This window comes from Symphalangus syndactylus, chromosome 14 (genome assembly GCF_028878055.3).
Source record: "Symphalangus syndactylus isolate Jambi chromosome 14, NHGRI_mSymSyn1-v2.1_pri, whole genome shotgun sequence".
In the NCBI taxonomy this organism is placed as follows: domain Eukaryota; kingdom Metazoa; phylum Chordata; class Mammalia; order Primates; family Hylobatidae; genus Symphalangus; species Symphalangus syndactylus.
Genome location: NC_072436.2, coordinates 17595990 through 17612310, shown reverse-complemented (window position 1 = coordinate 17612310; position 16321 = coordinate 17595990). Strand labels below are relative to the sequence as shown.

The 16321-nt window shown below is 50.6% G+C and overlaps 1 protein-coding gene and 1 long non-coding RNA gene across 3 annotated transcripts in view; both read right to left on the bottom strand.

The window, feature by feature from the left end:
• The window catches only part of CPSF4L (cleavage and polyadenylation specific factor 4 like), a 41386-nt gene extending 26018 nt beyond the window's left edge, over window positions 1-15368 (bottom strand). The window contains exons 1-3 of one of the 2 annotated variants that reach the window (XR_010115569.1): window positions 15266-15292; window positions 13832-13922; window positions 4161-13124 (exon numbers count right to left, since the gene is read on the bottom strand). The gene's annotated coding sequence lies outside the window, so the exon portion shown is untranslated. Of the gene's footprint in view, window positions 13125-13831; window positions 13923-15265 lie in introns of those variants that run through there. The other variant, XR_010115568.1, reaches the window with a different exon arrangement.
• Window positions 4161-5587, bottom strand: LOC134732426 (uncharacterized). The gene is made up of 2 exons (XR_010115575.1): window positions 5534-5587; window positions 4161-5308 (listed from the first exon to the last, which is right to left on the bottom strand). It is a non-coding gene; the product is annotated as an uncharacterized lncRNA (long non-coding RNA).
• Window positions 15369-16321: the final 953 nt, after the last annotated feature.

Here is a 16321-nt window from a genome sequence, read left to right as displayed (position 1 = left end):
CTCACTGAAGGCTCCTCCCATTCTCACGACAAACTCCTGAGCTGCTCTACCCGTTTTATAGGTAAGGAAACCAAGGCCCAGAAGTTAAACCACTGCCTAAGCTTATGTAGCCAGTAGATGTGGGAATAGGGGCCTAGAATCCAACCTTGCTACCAGTTACTAGGACTTAATTAGTTTAGGTTCCCTGTTTACATTATATTCGAATTCCCACAAAACCTTGCAAAGAGAGCTATTATTATTTCTCTTCTACAATTGAAAAAAGCCAAGGCTAAAGGCTTAGATGTGCTTCCTAAAGACCACAAGCTCAGGTCTGCTTGGCCCCAAAACCAGCTCCTTTCAGCCTAACAAGCTAAGCGTGGGAGACGGCTCCACCTCCCCTGGGCTGGGAAGACCACCCAGACCCCTGAGGCCCAAGACAGCTACTGAGCCTTTGCTTGTCCCTGAGTAGGTAGGTTGCAGATTCTACTCTTGGTCCAAATATCAAGGAAACAGGACATTTTGGGCTTAGGGAGTCAGCCCTGGTCAAAGCGGTGTGCGGATAGCATTCCCTGTCCACTGTTGCCACGACGTGTCTTCACTTGGTCTTCAGGTCATCCTCCGCCCTGCCTGGGGTTCTGTGCCCAGAGCCTCTCCAGGCTGAGCAGAGGGAAACTCCACATGCTTCAGTCCCTGCCTCCTATGCCCTGTGAGAAAGGAGCCTGTCACCCGCAGCTGCAGGCCCGGCCTGTTGGCAAAGCCGAATTGGCAGAGGTGGCAGGTGGGGCAGCTTGGGTCACACTCTGGTCTCCTCCTCCTTAACCACAGTCCTCTGGCTTCCCACGTCTGGCTCTTACCCTCCCCCCTCTGGGGAGCTATTCACTCACTCACTCACTCATTCACTTACTCATTCATGCACTCACTCATTCACTCACTTATTCACTCATTCATTCATTTATTCACTCACTCACCTATTCACTCACTCACTTACTTATTCACTCACTCATTCACTCACTCATTCACTCACTCATTCACCCATTCACTCATTCACTCACTCACTCACTCATTCACTCACTCGTTCACTCACTCATTCACCCATTCACTCACTGATTCACTCATAGTCACTCACTCATTCACCCACTCATTTGCCCATTCACTCACTCATTCACTCACTCATTCACTCACTCACTCATCCACTCATTCACTCACTCATCTACTTACTCATTCACTCATTCACTCACTCACTCATTCACTCACTCATTCACTCACTCATTCACCCATTCACTCATTCACTCACTCACTCACTCATTCACTCACTCGTTCACTCACTCATTCACCCATTCACTCACTGATTCACTCATAGTCACTCACTCATTCACCCACTCATTTGCCCATTCACTCACTCACTCATCCACTCATTCACTCAATCATCCACTCATTCACTCACTCATCTACTTACTCATTCACTCATTCACTCACTCATTCACTCATTCACTCACGCATTCACTCACTCATTCACCCATTCACTCACTCGCTCACTCATTCACTCACTCATTCACTCACTCATTCACTCATTCACTCACCCATTCACTCACTCACTCATTCACTCACTCACCCACTTACTCATTCAATCACTCATTCATTCACTCACCCACTTACTCATTCACTCGCCCGCTTACTCATTCCCTCACCCACTTATTCACTCACTCATTCACTCACCCCCTCACTCATTCACTCATTCATTCACTCACCCACTTACTCATTCACTCACTCACTCATTCACTCACCCACTTATTCACTCATTCATTCACTCACCCGCTCACTCATTCACTCTCTCATTCACTCATTCATTCACTCACCCACTTACTCATTCACTCATTCATTCACTCACCCACTTACTCATTCACTCACTCACTCATTCACTCACTCACCCACTTATTCACTCACTCATTCACTCACTCACCCACTTACTCATTCACTCACTCATTCACTCACCCGCTCACTCATTCACTCTCTCATTCACTCATTCATTCACTCACCCACTTACTCATTCACTCACCCACTTACTCGTTCACTCACTCATTCACTCGTTCACTCATTCATTCACTCACCCACTTACTCATTCACTCACTCATTCTCTCATTCACTCACTCGTTCTCTCATCCACTCACTCACTCATTCCCTCACTCACTCATTCACTCACTTATTCACTCATTCACCCACTCGTTCACCCATTCACCCACTCGTTCACTTATTCACCCACTCGTTCACTCATTCACCCACTCATTCACTCAGTCACTCACTCATTCACTCACTCACTCAAAAGTATTTTTTAACTGCTGCTGTCTCTGGAAGACACAGAACAAACAAGACACAGCCACTTGCCTAGGAGATTGCACTCGGTAGAATAATGTGCTCCCATCCAAAGATGCCCACATCCTAATTTCCAGAAACTGTGGATGTGTTACCTTACAAGGCAAAAGGGACCTTACTGATGCAATTAAGTTAAGAATCTTGAGATAGGAAGATTATTCTGGATTATCTGAGTGGGCCCAATAGCACCACAAGGATCCTTATGAGGAGGAGGCAGGAGGGTCAGAGGAAGGGAGAGACACAGAGGAAGAGATGAAAAAACAGAGAGATGTGAAGCTGCTGCACTGCTGGCTTTGAAGCTGGAGGAAGGAGCCATGAGCCAAGGAATGCGGGTGGTCTCTAGAAGTGGAAAAGACAGATTCTCCTCTCAAACCTGCAGGAGGAACACAGACCTACCCACACCTTGATTTTAGCTCAGTGAAAGCCATCTGGACCTTCTGACCTTTAAAAATGTGAGATATTACATTTGTGGGCCAGGCATGGTGGCTCATGCCTATAATCCTAGGACTTTGGGAGGCTGAGGAGGGTGGATTGCTTGAGCTCAGGAGTTTGAGACCAGCCTGGGCAACATAATGAGACCTCATCTCTACAAAAATTAGCTGGACGTGGTGGCCTGCACCTGTAGTCCCAACTACTCAAGAGGCTGAGGTGAGAGGTTGGCTTGGACCCAGGAGATGGAGGTTGCAGTGAGCTGAGATTGTACCACTGCACTCCAGCCTGGGCAACAGGCCAGACCATGTCACAAAAAAAAAAAAAAAAAAAGTGCTGGTTTATTTTTTGTTTGTTTGTTTTGTTTTGTTTGAGACAGAGTCTGGCTCTGTCACCCAGGCTGGAGTGCAGTGGCGTGATCTCGGCTCATGGCAAGCTCTGCCTCCTGGGTTCACGCCATTCTCCTGCCTCAGCCTCCCGAGTAGCTGGGACTACAGGTGCCCGCCACCGTGCCCGGCTAATTTTTTGTATTTTTTAGTAGAGACGGAGTTTCACCATGTTAGCCAGGATGGTCTGGATCTCCTGACCTCATGATCCGCCCGCCTCAGCCTCCCAAAGTGCTGGGATTACAGGCGTGAGCCACCGTGCCCGGCCAAAAAAGTGCTGTTTTAAGCTACCAGATTTGTGGCAATTTGTGTTTTCTATTTGTTTGTTTTGTTTTGAGGCAGAGTTTCACTCTGTCGCCAGAGCTGGCGGGCAGTGGTGCCATCTCAGCTCACTGCAACCTCCACCTCCTGGGTTCAAGCGATTCTTGCGCCTCAGCCACCTGAGTAGCTGGGATGACAGGCATGCACCACCACACCTGGCTAATTTTTGTATTGTTTTTTAGTAGAGACAGGATCTTTCCATGTTGGACAGGCTGGTCTTGAATTCCTGATCTCAAGTGATCTGCCCACCTCAGCCTCCCAAAGTGCTGAGATTCCAGGCATGAGCCACTGTACCCGGCCAATTTGTGATAATTTGTTACAGCAACAATAAGGAAACTAGTATAGAGGGGAACATAACCAACAAGCAGGCAGTGACATCAGAAGGCACTGGCGGAGCTACTACAAGGCTGCTGAGCTCTCACTTAGGTGTTGCAGGAAGGCTTCTGGGAGGAAGTGAAACAAACGCGTAGACAGGTAGAGTCTTGTAAAGGCAGAAGGGGGACAATGGTTCCAGCTGCCGCCATGCGTTTAGGAAATCACTTCTGGTTCTATAGGACCAGATCTGGCACACTGGCTGCTGGGGGTGGCTCAAAGGACTGGGAGGTCCAGGCTTGGGAAAGCCCTCAAACCCAAGGCCTTGAGGAGTCACTGAAGGAGCCCACTTTACGATGTTGGTGAAATTTGCATTTTTACTTTATTTTTTATTTTTGAGATGGAGTCTCTGTCATCCAGGTTGGAGTGTGGTGGTACAGTCTTGCTCACCGCAACCTCCACCTCCTGGGTTCAAGCGATTCTCCTGCCTCAGCCTCCTGAATAGCTGGACTTATGGGTGTGCTTCACCACGCCCGGCTAAATTTTGTATTTGTAGCAGAGACGAGGTTTCACCATGTTGGCCAGGCTGGTCTCAAACTCCTGACCTCAAGTGATCCTCTTGCCTCGGCCTCCCAAAGGGTTGGGATTACAAAGATCTGGAATTACTCCAGCGCAGTGAGCCACTGCGCTGGTCGAGATTTGCATTTTAGAAAGAGCCCTCTGGCTGCAAATTCCTGGGGCCACTCTCTGGAGAAGGCATGAAAGAAGGACATCCGGCAGCCAAGTGCCAGAGTCTAGAATTGGCTGAAAAGCAGCTCCAGGCCGGGTGCGGTGGCTCACACCTGTAATCCCAGCACTTTGGGAGGCCGAGGCTGGTGGATCACTTGAGGTCAGGAGTTTGTGACCAGCCTGGCCTACATGGTGAAACCCCATCTCTACTAAAAATACAAAAATTAGCCGGGTGTGGTAGTGGGTGCCTGTAATCCCAGCTACTTGGGAAGCTGAGGCAGGAGAATCACTTGAACCTGGGAGGTGGGTGTTGCAGTGAGCCAAGATTGTGCCATTGTACTCCAGCCTGAGCCACAGAGGGAGACTCCATCTCAAAAGAAAAAAGAAAGAAGTGGCCAGGCACAGTGGCTCATGCCTGTAATCCCAGCACTTTGGGAGGCCAAGGCAAGCGGATCACCTGAGGTCAGGAGTTTGAGAACAGCCTGACCAACATGGTGAAACCCCATCTCTACTAAAAATACAAAAATGAGCCAGGCGTGGTGGCGCATGCCTGTAATCCCAGCTACTCGGGAGGCTGAGGCAGGAGAATCGGTCGAACCCGGGAGGTGGAGGTTGCAGTGAGCTGAGATTGCACCACTGTACTCCAGCCAGGGGCAACAGGAGCAAAACTCCATCTCGAAAAAAAAAAAAAGAAAGAAAAGGAAAATTAAAAAAAAAAAAAGAAGTAAAGCAGCTCCAAGAAAGGAGGTGTCTTTCCCCAGTCCTGCTTTATTCTGTACTTTCTGAAACAGGAAAAATGCAGGTCAAGATAAACCACAATTATCAACAAAGTTTTAACATTTATTCCTATGCCCTAACGGATGGTCCTGTGTTCCCCTGGAGATGCATGACCCCCTACCCCCCATGGGGAGGAGGGGTGAGGGAAGTTTCTATAGAGCAGGGACCCGCCCGCTGACGGTGGACACTGTGTTGGATTAATTCTCCCAGCCGTGGCCTGGGGCACTCACTTTGATGGATGGTGGGTTCAAGGTCACAAGTTTGATCTGTCTTCGGGTCAATTGAGTCTGGAAGAAAAACTATATTTTCATCACCACAGATCGCCCTCCGGTTTGTTATCTCTAAATAATTATTGGCTCATGAGGCGGACAGAGAGTACGATGGAAAAACCCTCCAGGCCCCAACTATTGACAAAGAGTCAATTGTACCCACTCTGTGTACAAAGCCCAGTGAGCATGGGCAGGGGGAGTGGGAGGCAGAGCGCGGGCCCCAATCATTCCCCGTCTGGATAAACTGCCCTGACCCTGGAGGGGGTGCTGGAGGGAGACTCAGTAGAGCATGGTGGACCAAGGCCCCCCCCACCACCAACATCCTGACCTTCCCTCCGGTCGGGGGCTGATCAGACTCGGCGCTGTCTTTTTTAAATTTATTTTTATTTTTTTATTGAGACGGAGTCTCTCTCTGTCGCCCAGGCTGGAGTGCAGTGGCGCCATCTCGGCTCACGGCAAACTCTGCCTCCCGGGTTCACGCCATTCTCCTGCCTCAGCCTCCCGAGTAGCTGGGACTACAGGCGCCTGCCACCATGCCCGGCTAATTTTTTGTATTTTTAGTAGAGACGGGATTTCACTGTATTAGCCAGGATGGTCTCGATCTCCTGACCTCGTGATCCACCCGCCTCAGCCTCTCAAAGTACTGGGATTACAGGCGTGAGCCACCAAGCCCGGCCGCTGACTCAGCGCTGTCTTTGCTCTCTCCTCTTGGTGGGGCTTTGAATTCCATGTTCTCACCTGACGGCTCCCACTCCTGGATGTGTTTTCTGCAGACAAGGAGACAGTTGCCCCTTGTCTTAGTCAGCTCGGGCTGCTGTAACAAAATACTGTAGAGAGTGATTTAAACAACAGACGTTTGTCTGGGCGAAGTGGCTCACACCTGTAATCCCAGCACTTTGGGAGGCTGGGGCAGGTGGATCACCTGAGATCAGGAGTTCGAGACCAGCCCTGCCAACATGGCGAAACCCCATCTCTACTAAAAATGCATAAATTAGCCGGGCATATTGTCCTATGTCTGTAATCCCAGCTACTTGGGAGGCTGAGGCAGGAGAATCACTTGAACCTGGGAGGCGGAGGTTGCAGTGAGTTGAGATGGTGCCATTGTATTCCAGCCTGGGCAACAGAGCGAAACTCCAAAAAAAAAAAAAAACGCCGGGCGCGGTGGCTCACGCTTGTAATCCCAGCACTTTGGGAGGCCGAGGCGGGCGGATCACGAGGTCAGGAGATCGAGACCACGGTGAAACCCCGTCTCTACTAAAAATACAAAAAATTAGCCGGGCGTGGTGGCGGGCGCCTGTAGTCCCAGCTACTGGGAGAGGCTGAGGCAGGAGAATGGCGTGAACCTGGGAGGCGGAGCTTGCAGTGAGCCGAGATCGCGCCACCGCACTCCAGCCTGGGTGACAGAGCGAGACTCCGTCTCAAAAAAAAAAAAAAAAAAAAAAAAAAAAAAAAAGCAACAGACCCTTATTTCTCTTAGTTCTAGGAAGTCCAAGATCAAGGTGCTGGCAGGTTTTGTTCCCAGGGAGGGCTCTCTTACTGGCTGGCAGATGGCTACCTTCTTGCTGTGTCCTTATGAGGTGAGGAGAGAGAGACTGAACGCTGGCCTCATTCTTTTCTACAAAGACACTGATTCCATCATGGGGTCTCCACGCTCAGGACCTCACCTAAACCTAATCACTTCCCAAAGACCTCCAAGTCCTAATACCATCACATTGGGATTAAGGCTTCCATGTGTGACTTTTGAGAGGACACAAACATTTGGTCCATAACACTCGCTTCACAACAGCTTGCCATTTCCATTTGAATCGGCTTCCGTGTATCTGAGATCAAACTCGAACTACCCCGAATCCATTCTTCCCTCAGTCTTTCCTGCTCAGAAAGAGTGAAACTGCCCAGACGCTCAGGCCAAAAGCTAGGTGAATCTTTGATTCTCTAAACATGCTTGTCCCCACCCTTCACCTCCCAGACTCCTCATCCTCTGTCTGATTTAAATGCCACTTTTTCAGGGAGCACCTATCCCCCATGACCTCTGAGACAGGGTCTCACTCTGTACCCCAGGCTGGAGTACAGTGGTACGATCATGGCTCACTGCAGCCTCGACTTCTGGGCTCAAGTGATCCTCCCACCTCAGCCTCCTAAGTAGCGGGGGCTACAGGAATGCACCACCATGCCCAGCTAGCTTATTTTTTGTAGAAATGGAGTCTCACTATGTTGCCCAAACTCCTGGGCTCAAGCGATCCTCCTACCTTGGCCTCCCAAGATGCTGGCATTACAGGCGTGAGCCACCACACCCAGCCCCCAATGACCTTATCCAAAGTGAGGCCCAGGTTATTCTCCCTCCAAGCGTTACTCTCCCTCCCAGCATCTAGATGTGTGTTTCCATCAAATCAGTACCGTGTTTGCTGCTTTTACTTATCTTCTTGCTTGTTGGGTGTCTGTTTCCCAAACCCTCCAACCCAAAGCCTTAAGGCCAAGGCCCATCCGGGTGACTTTGGCAACAGTTCAGTAGACACAGTGCCAGGGCCCTCTGCCCTTTTAGGGGCCCACAAACGTGTTTTAATTTCTTTTAAAATCAGAAGAAAATAGCTGGGCGCGGTGGCTCACACCTGCAATCCCAGCACTCTGGGAGGCCGAGGCGGGTAGATGACGAGGTCAGGAGTTCGAGACCAGCCTGACCAACATGGTGAAACCCTGTCTCTACCAAAATACAAAAATTAGCCCTGCATGGTGGCACGCACCTATAATCCCAGCTACTCGGGAGGCTGAGGCAGGAGAATCGCTTGAACCCAGGAGACAGAGGTTGCAGTGAGCTGAGATTGTACCACTGCACTCCAGCCTGGCTGGGTGACAGAGCGAGACTCCCTCTCAAAAAAAAAAAAAAAAAAAAAAAATCAGAAGAAAATATGCAAACCTGTAGGTTTATAGCAACAGAGTCATAAATATAATTTTCACAATTTTTATGGAGGAAGGGGTCCACACAAGTTATAGTGCCACCCTGGGACTGTGTTGGCTTTGCCTACTGTTATACCTCCCAACACGTCCCAGAGTGCTTGGAGCATGGCAGGGGCTCAGTACATATCTGATGAATAAAGGAATCTGCACTATAGTTTTCTTTTTTTCAGAGAATACAACAGCAAACTCTTTGCAGTCAACCTGGATTTGGTGGAGGGTTGGGGAAGAACCACAGTTGTGAGAAATGATATTGATGCAGGATTGTCTTCAAGTCGGCCAGGAGATGACACAGTCCTCTCACTGCTCTCGATCTGCAAGGAGAAGCCCTCTGGCCCGTGCCACCTTCTCAATACAATCCTCAATCTGACTTCAGGATGAAAAATTAGAAAGCTGCCTTGGTACAGCCACTTCTCAAGTATACCCACATAGAAACATTTTACTGGCTAATAGGAAGTGCCGATTTTCTCAATCCGGTAGGCAATTAAAACATGTAAGTATATACATTTTTCCTCAAGGGACTGCATAAATCTTTTTTTTTTTTTTGAGATAGAGTCTCACTCTGCTGCCCAGGCTGGAGTGCAGTGGCGCGACCTCGGCTCACTGCAACCTCTGCCTCCTGGGTTCAACTGATTCTCCTGCCTCAGCCTCATGAGTAGCTGGGATTACAGGCACACACCACCACTTCCAGCGAATTTTTGTATTTTTAGTAGAGACAGGGTTTCACCATGTTGGTCAGGCTGGTCTCAAACTCCTGACCTTGTGATCCGCCTGCCTCAGCCTCCCAAAGTGCTGGGATTACAAGCATGAGCCACCATGCCCGGCCCTGAAAACACTTTTATTTGTCTTAAATTGGTCTTTATATTTTGCCAGTACTTTTAATGACAAAAAATGCAATTACATCTTTTTTCTCTTTTTTTTTGAGGCAGAGCCTGGAGTGCAGTGGCATGACCTTGGCTCATTGCAACCTCCGCCTCCCGGGTTCAAGCAATTCTCCTGCGTCAGCCTCCCAAGTAGCTGTGGTTACAGGTTTGCGCCTCCATGCCCAGCTAATTTTTGTATTTTTAGTAGAGACAGGGTTTTGCCATGTTGGCCAGGCTGGTCTTGAACTCCTGACCTCAAGTGATCCGCCCTCCTTGGCCTCCCGAAGTGCTGGGATTACAGGCGTGAGCCACCGTGCACGACCCTCAATCACTTTTGCACCAACCTTTTCAGAAAGTGGCTCACTCCTCCTTTAAGAGCAGCGGTTTTCAGCCCCTAATAGGGCATTTGGCAATGTCAGGGGACTTTTTTGTTTTGAGACAGGGTCTCACCCTGTTGCCAAGGCTGGAGTGCAGTGGTGTGAGCACGGCTTACTGCAGCCTCAACCTCCTGGGCTTAAGCCATCCTCCCACCTCAGCCTCCCCAGTAGCTGGGAGCACTAGGTGGGCACAACCGCACCTGGCTAATTTTTTATATGTTTTGTAGAGACCTGGTTTCACCATGTTGGCCAGGTCTTGAACTCCTGGTCTTAAACTCCTGGGCTCAAGTGATCCAACTGCCTTGGCCTCCCAAAGTGCTGGGATTACAGGCATGAGCCACCGAGCCCGGTCTGAGGACATTTTTAACTGTCACAATTTGAGGGAGTGCTTGGCATCTACCAGGTAGAGGCCAGGGATGCTGCAAACACACTACAGTGCACAGGTCAGTCCCCAATAACAATGAATGAGCCAGCCCCAAATATCAATAGTGTTGGGTTGAGAAGCCCTTCTCTGGGAGAATCTAAATTGTGTCTCTTGGATCGTGCGGGTCTGGCCCTCCATAGAGTGGGTTTTACTGTTCTGTGCCTTAGCATCAGGCCTCGGTTTATCCTGAGTAACTCTGTAGAAAGCAGCTGATAGGGTTTGTGTGACTGTATCTGTGTCTTACTTAGTCCATTTGGGGTGCTATAAACAATATACCACAATCTGAGTGGCTTATAAACAACAAAAATTTGCCAGGCATGGTGGCTCACACCTGTAATCCCAGCACTTTGGAAGGCTGAGGCAGGCAGATCACTTGAGGTGAGGAATTTGAGACCAGCCCAGCCAACACAGTGAAACCCCGTCTCCACCAAGAAATACAAAACATAGCCAGGTGTGGTGGCGTGAGCCTGTAGTCCCAGCTACTCGGGAGGCTGAGGCAGGAGAATCACTTGAATCCAGGAGGCGGAGGTTGCAGTGAGCTGAGATCATGCCACTGCACTCCAGCCTGGGAGACAGCAAGACTGAGTGACCCTGCCTCTAAAACAAAAAAGGACTGTTGTTGACGGTGTTGCTTGGGACACTACACCTCATCCCGTCAAAGGTCCCATGAGAATTCCTCTCAGACTTTAGTGTCAGAAATAGCTGCACTGCTTCTAGGTTGAGTGTTTTGTTTTGTTTTTTAATTGAGTCAGAATCTTGCTCTGTTGCCCAGGCTGGAGTGCAGTGGCACAATCTCAGCTCACTGCAAATTCCACCTCCCAGGCTTCGGTGAGTCCCCTGCCTCAGTCTCCCGAGTAGCTGGGATTACAGGTGTCTGCCACCATGCCCAGCTAATTTTAAGCGGAGTTTCACCATATTGACCAGGCTGGTCTCGAACTCCTGGCCTAATGTGATCCACCCACCTTGGTCTCCTAGCGTGCTAGGATTACAGGCATGAGCCACTGCACCCGGCCGGGGTTGGTCTTAATCTTGTGGACTCTGTGAGTCTCAAAACCGGCAGATTCCCCTCTTTGTTTTGACTGATAGGAAGCTCAGAATCCTGTTTGCAGCCCACCTTTGAGGATTGTGGAGGCCCAGCCAAAGAACATTTCTGTGTCCTACCCTCTTGGTTCATTGTACCATGTGTTCCAGTGTTGTTTTCTCTCTGATCTATTTTTATCCTATTGTATTTTATGAATTTTTGTAAGCTGCCGCTAATCCTTTTTGGAAGAAAGCAGGGCAGAAAAAGAAAACAAGATTCATCAGAACCCTGTGGCCTTGACAAGTATTTTTTAACATGCCAAGTGTCATTTAGGGTTGGATTCTGGCCAGGGAAGGCAGCTATCCTTGGCTCCTCCTATCTCTCCTGGGAGTCTCCGTGGAGAACGGCAGCTCAGTAGGTCAGAGCAACAGGTTTCAGAGGCAGAGCTAGCATCCATCTGTCTGCAAGCACCACTCCCTCCCACCAAAATATTCTTCCCAGTCTCCCATCTGTCTGTTGGCAGTAAGCCAGGGGGCCCAGAGGAGATCGGAAAGGGGAAGAATAAAGATAAGGTCTCCCATTTTCATTCCTAACTTTTCTTTCTGGCATCTTAAATCAGGGCCCTCCGGGCTCAGGGAAAGATTGTGTACATGTTAAGTGCTGCAGGTGAAGGGTGGCCAGGAAGGGCACCTGCCCAAGTGTGGAGGGAGTGGGGGCCTTGGGACGTCTGTCATATGAGGGTCGAGGGGAGCCAGGCAGGGGTGGGGAGTGCCACACACACCTGGAAATTCCCACCCCTCCAACCTGCCCTGCGTTCGGGGATCTTCCAGCCACCCCTGCAGCTATACGACTCCCAGGTCTGCACACAGTCTGCTGCTCACACCATCCCTCAACCCGTCCCTCACCTCCCAAGCCACAGCACCCAGGCCAGCCCAGAGAATTCCACCTGCTCTGCTCTGCTCTACTCACCGGACTTTGGCCAATCTCTTGTCCTCCCAGCCTCAGTCTTCCTGTCTCTAAAATGAGCAGGGGCCAGGCACGATGGCTCATGCCTATAATCTCAGCACTTTGGGAGGCCAAGGCGGGCGGATCACTTGAGGTCAGGAGTTCAAGACCAGCCTGGCTAACACGGTGAAACCCCATATCTACTAAAAATACAAAAATTAGCCAGGTGTGGTGGCAGGCACCTGTAGTCCCAGCTACTCGGGAGGCTGAGGCAGGAGAATCGCTTGAACCTGCAGTGAGCCGAGATCATGCCACTGCATTCCAGCCTGGGTGACAGAGCAAGACTCCGTCTAAATAAAATAAAATAAATAAATAAAGTAAAATAAAATGATCAGGGAGAGGAAACTAGATCCTAAACTTTGAGGATCCTGAGAATCCCTTGCTGCATTCATGTGTCCTGACAGCCTCTGTCCCTTTGGTCCACTTTCTTCTGGGAATGTGGTGCCACCTTGGTGGAGAGAGGAGGAGTGGCTGGGCGTGTGTAACTCTGGGGTCAAATATGGACACCACGCAGGAGTAGCCTGGATGCCAGCAGGAGCACAGGCCTGAGGCTGCAGGCATGAGAGGCAAGGAGTCCAAACCAAGGCCCTGGTTCTGCCCAGCAGAGCCAGGAGGCCAGGCAGAGCAACCCTGGGAAGGGCAGGGCCTTGGCTGCCTGGTGGGCGGGGCTGACCTATGGGAACCAGCAGCTGCAGCTGAAGGGGGCAGGAGCAGCCAGTGCCTCCCCTGACACTTCCCTTGGGCACACAGCCCCGTGGGAGATGGGCACACCCCACTCTGCGAGGCTGATAGCCCGGTCTCTGTGCTGCTTGGCCAAGCCAGGCCACCGGCCCTACCTTGTCATTTCATGTCCAGCTCCTCCGTTTCCTAGACCTGTGGAGTGGGCCGGTTCTTTCACCTCTAGGTGCTTCCCCTGTGAAATGGCGGTTATATGAATGGCATGGACCTCACAGAATTGTTATGAGAATGAACTGAGGCCAAAGCAAAGAACAATGCCTAGCATATGGCGGTCATAGCTGCTAAGACATATGGCCTGTATCACAGCGGTGCAGAGCAGCATGTGCCCAATAAACAGGCGCACAGCCCTGTCCACATGGGGGACGTGGAAGGAGATGCTCTGGACCCTCTGGGGCCAGTGATGGGACTGGTGCCAGGACACCATTGGGCCCGAAGGCTTTGGGTCCCATCCCATTTTGGAAAACGGTGGCTGAGATCTGAATTTAAATGACCAAATTATTACCCAGAAGTAGTTCCTGGTTCCTTCTTTAGACAGAAAGGGCCCACAGAATATCTTTAAGGCAAGAAGTATCCTGCGGGGCCCTAGGTCTCTCAGGTGAACCTCAGAGACCAACAGGGAAAGAGTAAGGACCCCCCGAATCCAACCTCACCGAGGGAAGCTCTGGCTCAGCCTCCAGAGAGGTTCAAAGTATGACCTCATATGAGGCCAGGTGTGGTGGCTTGCATCAGTAATCCCAGAGCTTTGGGAGGTGGCCAAGGTGGGAGGATTGCTTGAAGCTAGGATTTTGAAACCAGCCTGGGCAACATAAGACCTCATCTCATAAATAAATATATAAATGAATAATCAATCAATTATAAAAGGCTGGGTGCAGTGGCTCGCACCTGTAATCTCAGCACTTTGGGAGGCCGAGGCGGGCGGATCACCTGGTCAGGAGTTTGAGATCAGCCTAGCCAACATGATGAAATCCCATCTCTACTAAAGATACAAAAAAAAAAAATTAGCCGCGTGTGGTGGCGTGCACCTGTAATCCCAGCTACCCAGGAGGCTGAGGCAGGAGAATTGCTTGAACCCGGGAGGTGGAGGCTGCAGTGAGCCAAGATCGCACCACTGCACTCCAGCCTGGGCAACAGAGCGAGACTCTGTTCTCGAAAAAAAAAAAAAAATCAATTAAAAAAATAGCATGACCTCATCGCAAACAAAGCTTCTGGTAAAAAGTTGAAAACAACTGAGCGACTGCCTAATTTTAAAGATGGAGAAACTGAAGCCAATTGGAGCGAGAAAATAACTGGCCCGAGGCTACCCAGCAAATCTTTTTTTTAAAGATTTATTTATTGGCTGGGCGCGGTGGCTCATGGCTGTAATCCCAGCCCTTTGGGAGGCCGAGGTGGGTGGATCATGAGGTCAGGCGTTCGAGACCAGCCTGGCCAAGATAGTGAAACCCGGTCTCCACTAAAATTACAAAAAATTAGCTGGGCCTGGTGGTGGGTGCCTATAATCCCAGCTACTTGGGAGGCTGAGGCAGGAGAATTGCTTGAACCTGGGAGGCGGAGGTTGCAGTGAGCTGAGATTGTGACACTGCACTCCGGCCCAGGCGACAGTGCGAGACTCCGTCTCAAAAAAAAAAAAAAAAAAATTATTTTTTGGTAGAGATGTTGTCTCGCTGTTACCCAAGTTGATCTCAAACTCTTGGCCTCAAGGGATCCTCCTGCTTCAGCCTCCCAAAGTGCTAGGATTACAGGTGTGAGCCACCGCGCCTGGCTCCCAGCAAATCTTGACTGAGCTCTGTAGCTCGGCTGGTTCTGCATGCTCATCTCATCCTTTTCTCCTGGGTCCACTGAACCCCCAGCCAGAAGGTATGTTCCTTAAAGCTGTGAATCAAGCCAGGTCCCTGGGTCTTCTTGAGTGCTCAGAGCTTTTCCATCAATGGTCAAGAAACAGATTCTGGGGCTTGGGGTGGCTTGTTTCTCTGGGCCCCTCAAGAGTCCCTGGTTAGTCGGTGTAGGTACAGTCATTTCTGTCTCTTGGGAGGCTGCACTGTGTCTGGGAGGCACAGCCCTTTCTCCTCTGCCTGGTCATTGCCTGAACAGTACCTTCCTCTCCCCAGTCATCCCTGAGCTAGACCGTAGCCCCTAGGGACCCGTCTCCCAATGGGCTCCAGCTCTCCTTCCTCTCTCTTCTTCCCTTGGGGCAGCCAGAAGTCCCTGCTCATAACTCCCACGGGAATGAGCCTGTCTAGGGACAGAGGGAGGGACCTGAGTGACATTTTAATTATGCCTCTAATTGCTTCCCAGGGAGATGATGAGTGGGGAACTCACCTTCTCTGTGGGTGCGCAGGGGAGAGGGCAGGGTTTCCACCAGGAACTCAGCCACATGGAGATCTCCAAGATTTCCCCAGATTTCCTGAGAGCAAGCGGGGGCTTCAGCAAGCAGTGAGCCAGCCCTGTGCAGACCGGGGCTCCCTTCTGAAGCTGCCCAGAAAGAGGGGAACATGGTTCGAGGGAAGGAGGTGGTAGGGCAGGGGTGGGACAGTGGGTTCAGGGGCCACTAGATCCTCACCCCCCGACTTCGTATCCCGAGGTTTTGATGTGCCCAGGAGTGGTGGGGGTGAGAAGGGCGGGAGTTTTGAATGAATTCTGGGCATTAGAGAAGGCAGCCCCGAGGCTTATCTGATCACCTTTCTCCATCTGGAAAATGGGGATGTGGAGCTTCTATCTCCCTGAGAAGTGAGGTTGAACTGGGGACCTGCCACTTGTAAGCTGATTTTCTAGGCTTAACGGTAAAAGGGGTAAGAGGAGGTGGTAGCCCTGCTCCCAGCCTCATGCAGAACCTGCCTTCAGGACCAGCCACTTTCTGGTGGTGACAGTCCCGTGCACCAGGACACCCGGTGGCTGGGGAGAACACAGTCGCTCTCATCCTAATCACAGCTGTATAAAAAGCCCATGTCGACCGGCACCGGTGGCTCACGCCTATAATCCCAGCATTTTGGGAAGCCAAAGTGGGCGGATCACTTGAGGTCAGGAGTTCGAGACCAACCTGGCCAAATGGTGAAACCGTCTCTACTAAAAATACAAAAATTAGCTGGGCATAGTGGCGCACGCCTGTAATCCTAGCTACTCGGGAGGCTGAGGCAGGAGAATTGCTTGCACCTAGGAGCCAGAGGTTACAGTGAGCTGAGATCACACCCCTGCACTCCAGCCTGGGTGAGAGAGTGAGACTCCATCTCAAAAAAAAAAACCAACCCCCTCCCCCACAAAAAGCCCATGTCACTGTTTCTGTGCCCCAGCCTTCTAAGAGTGGCAGGATACCCATTTTACAGAGCAGGAGAGGGAGGCACAGAACACCTAAACGACCGAGTGCCAAGGGCCTCCAAG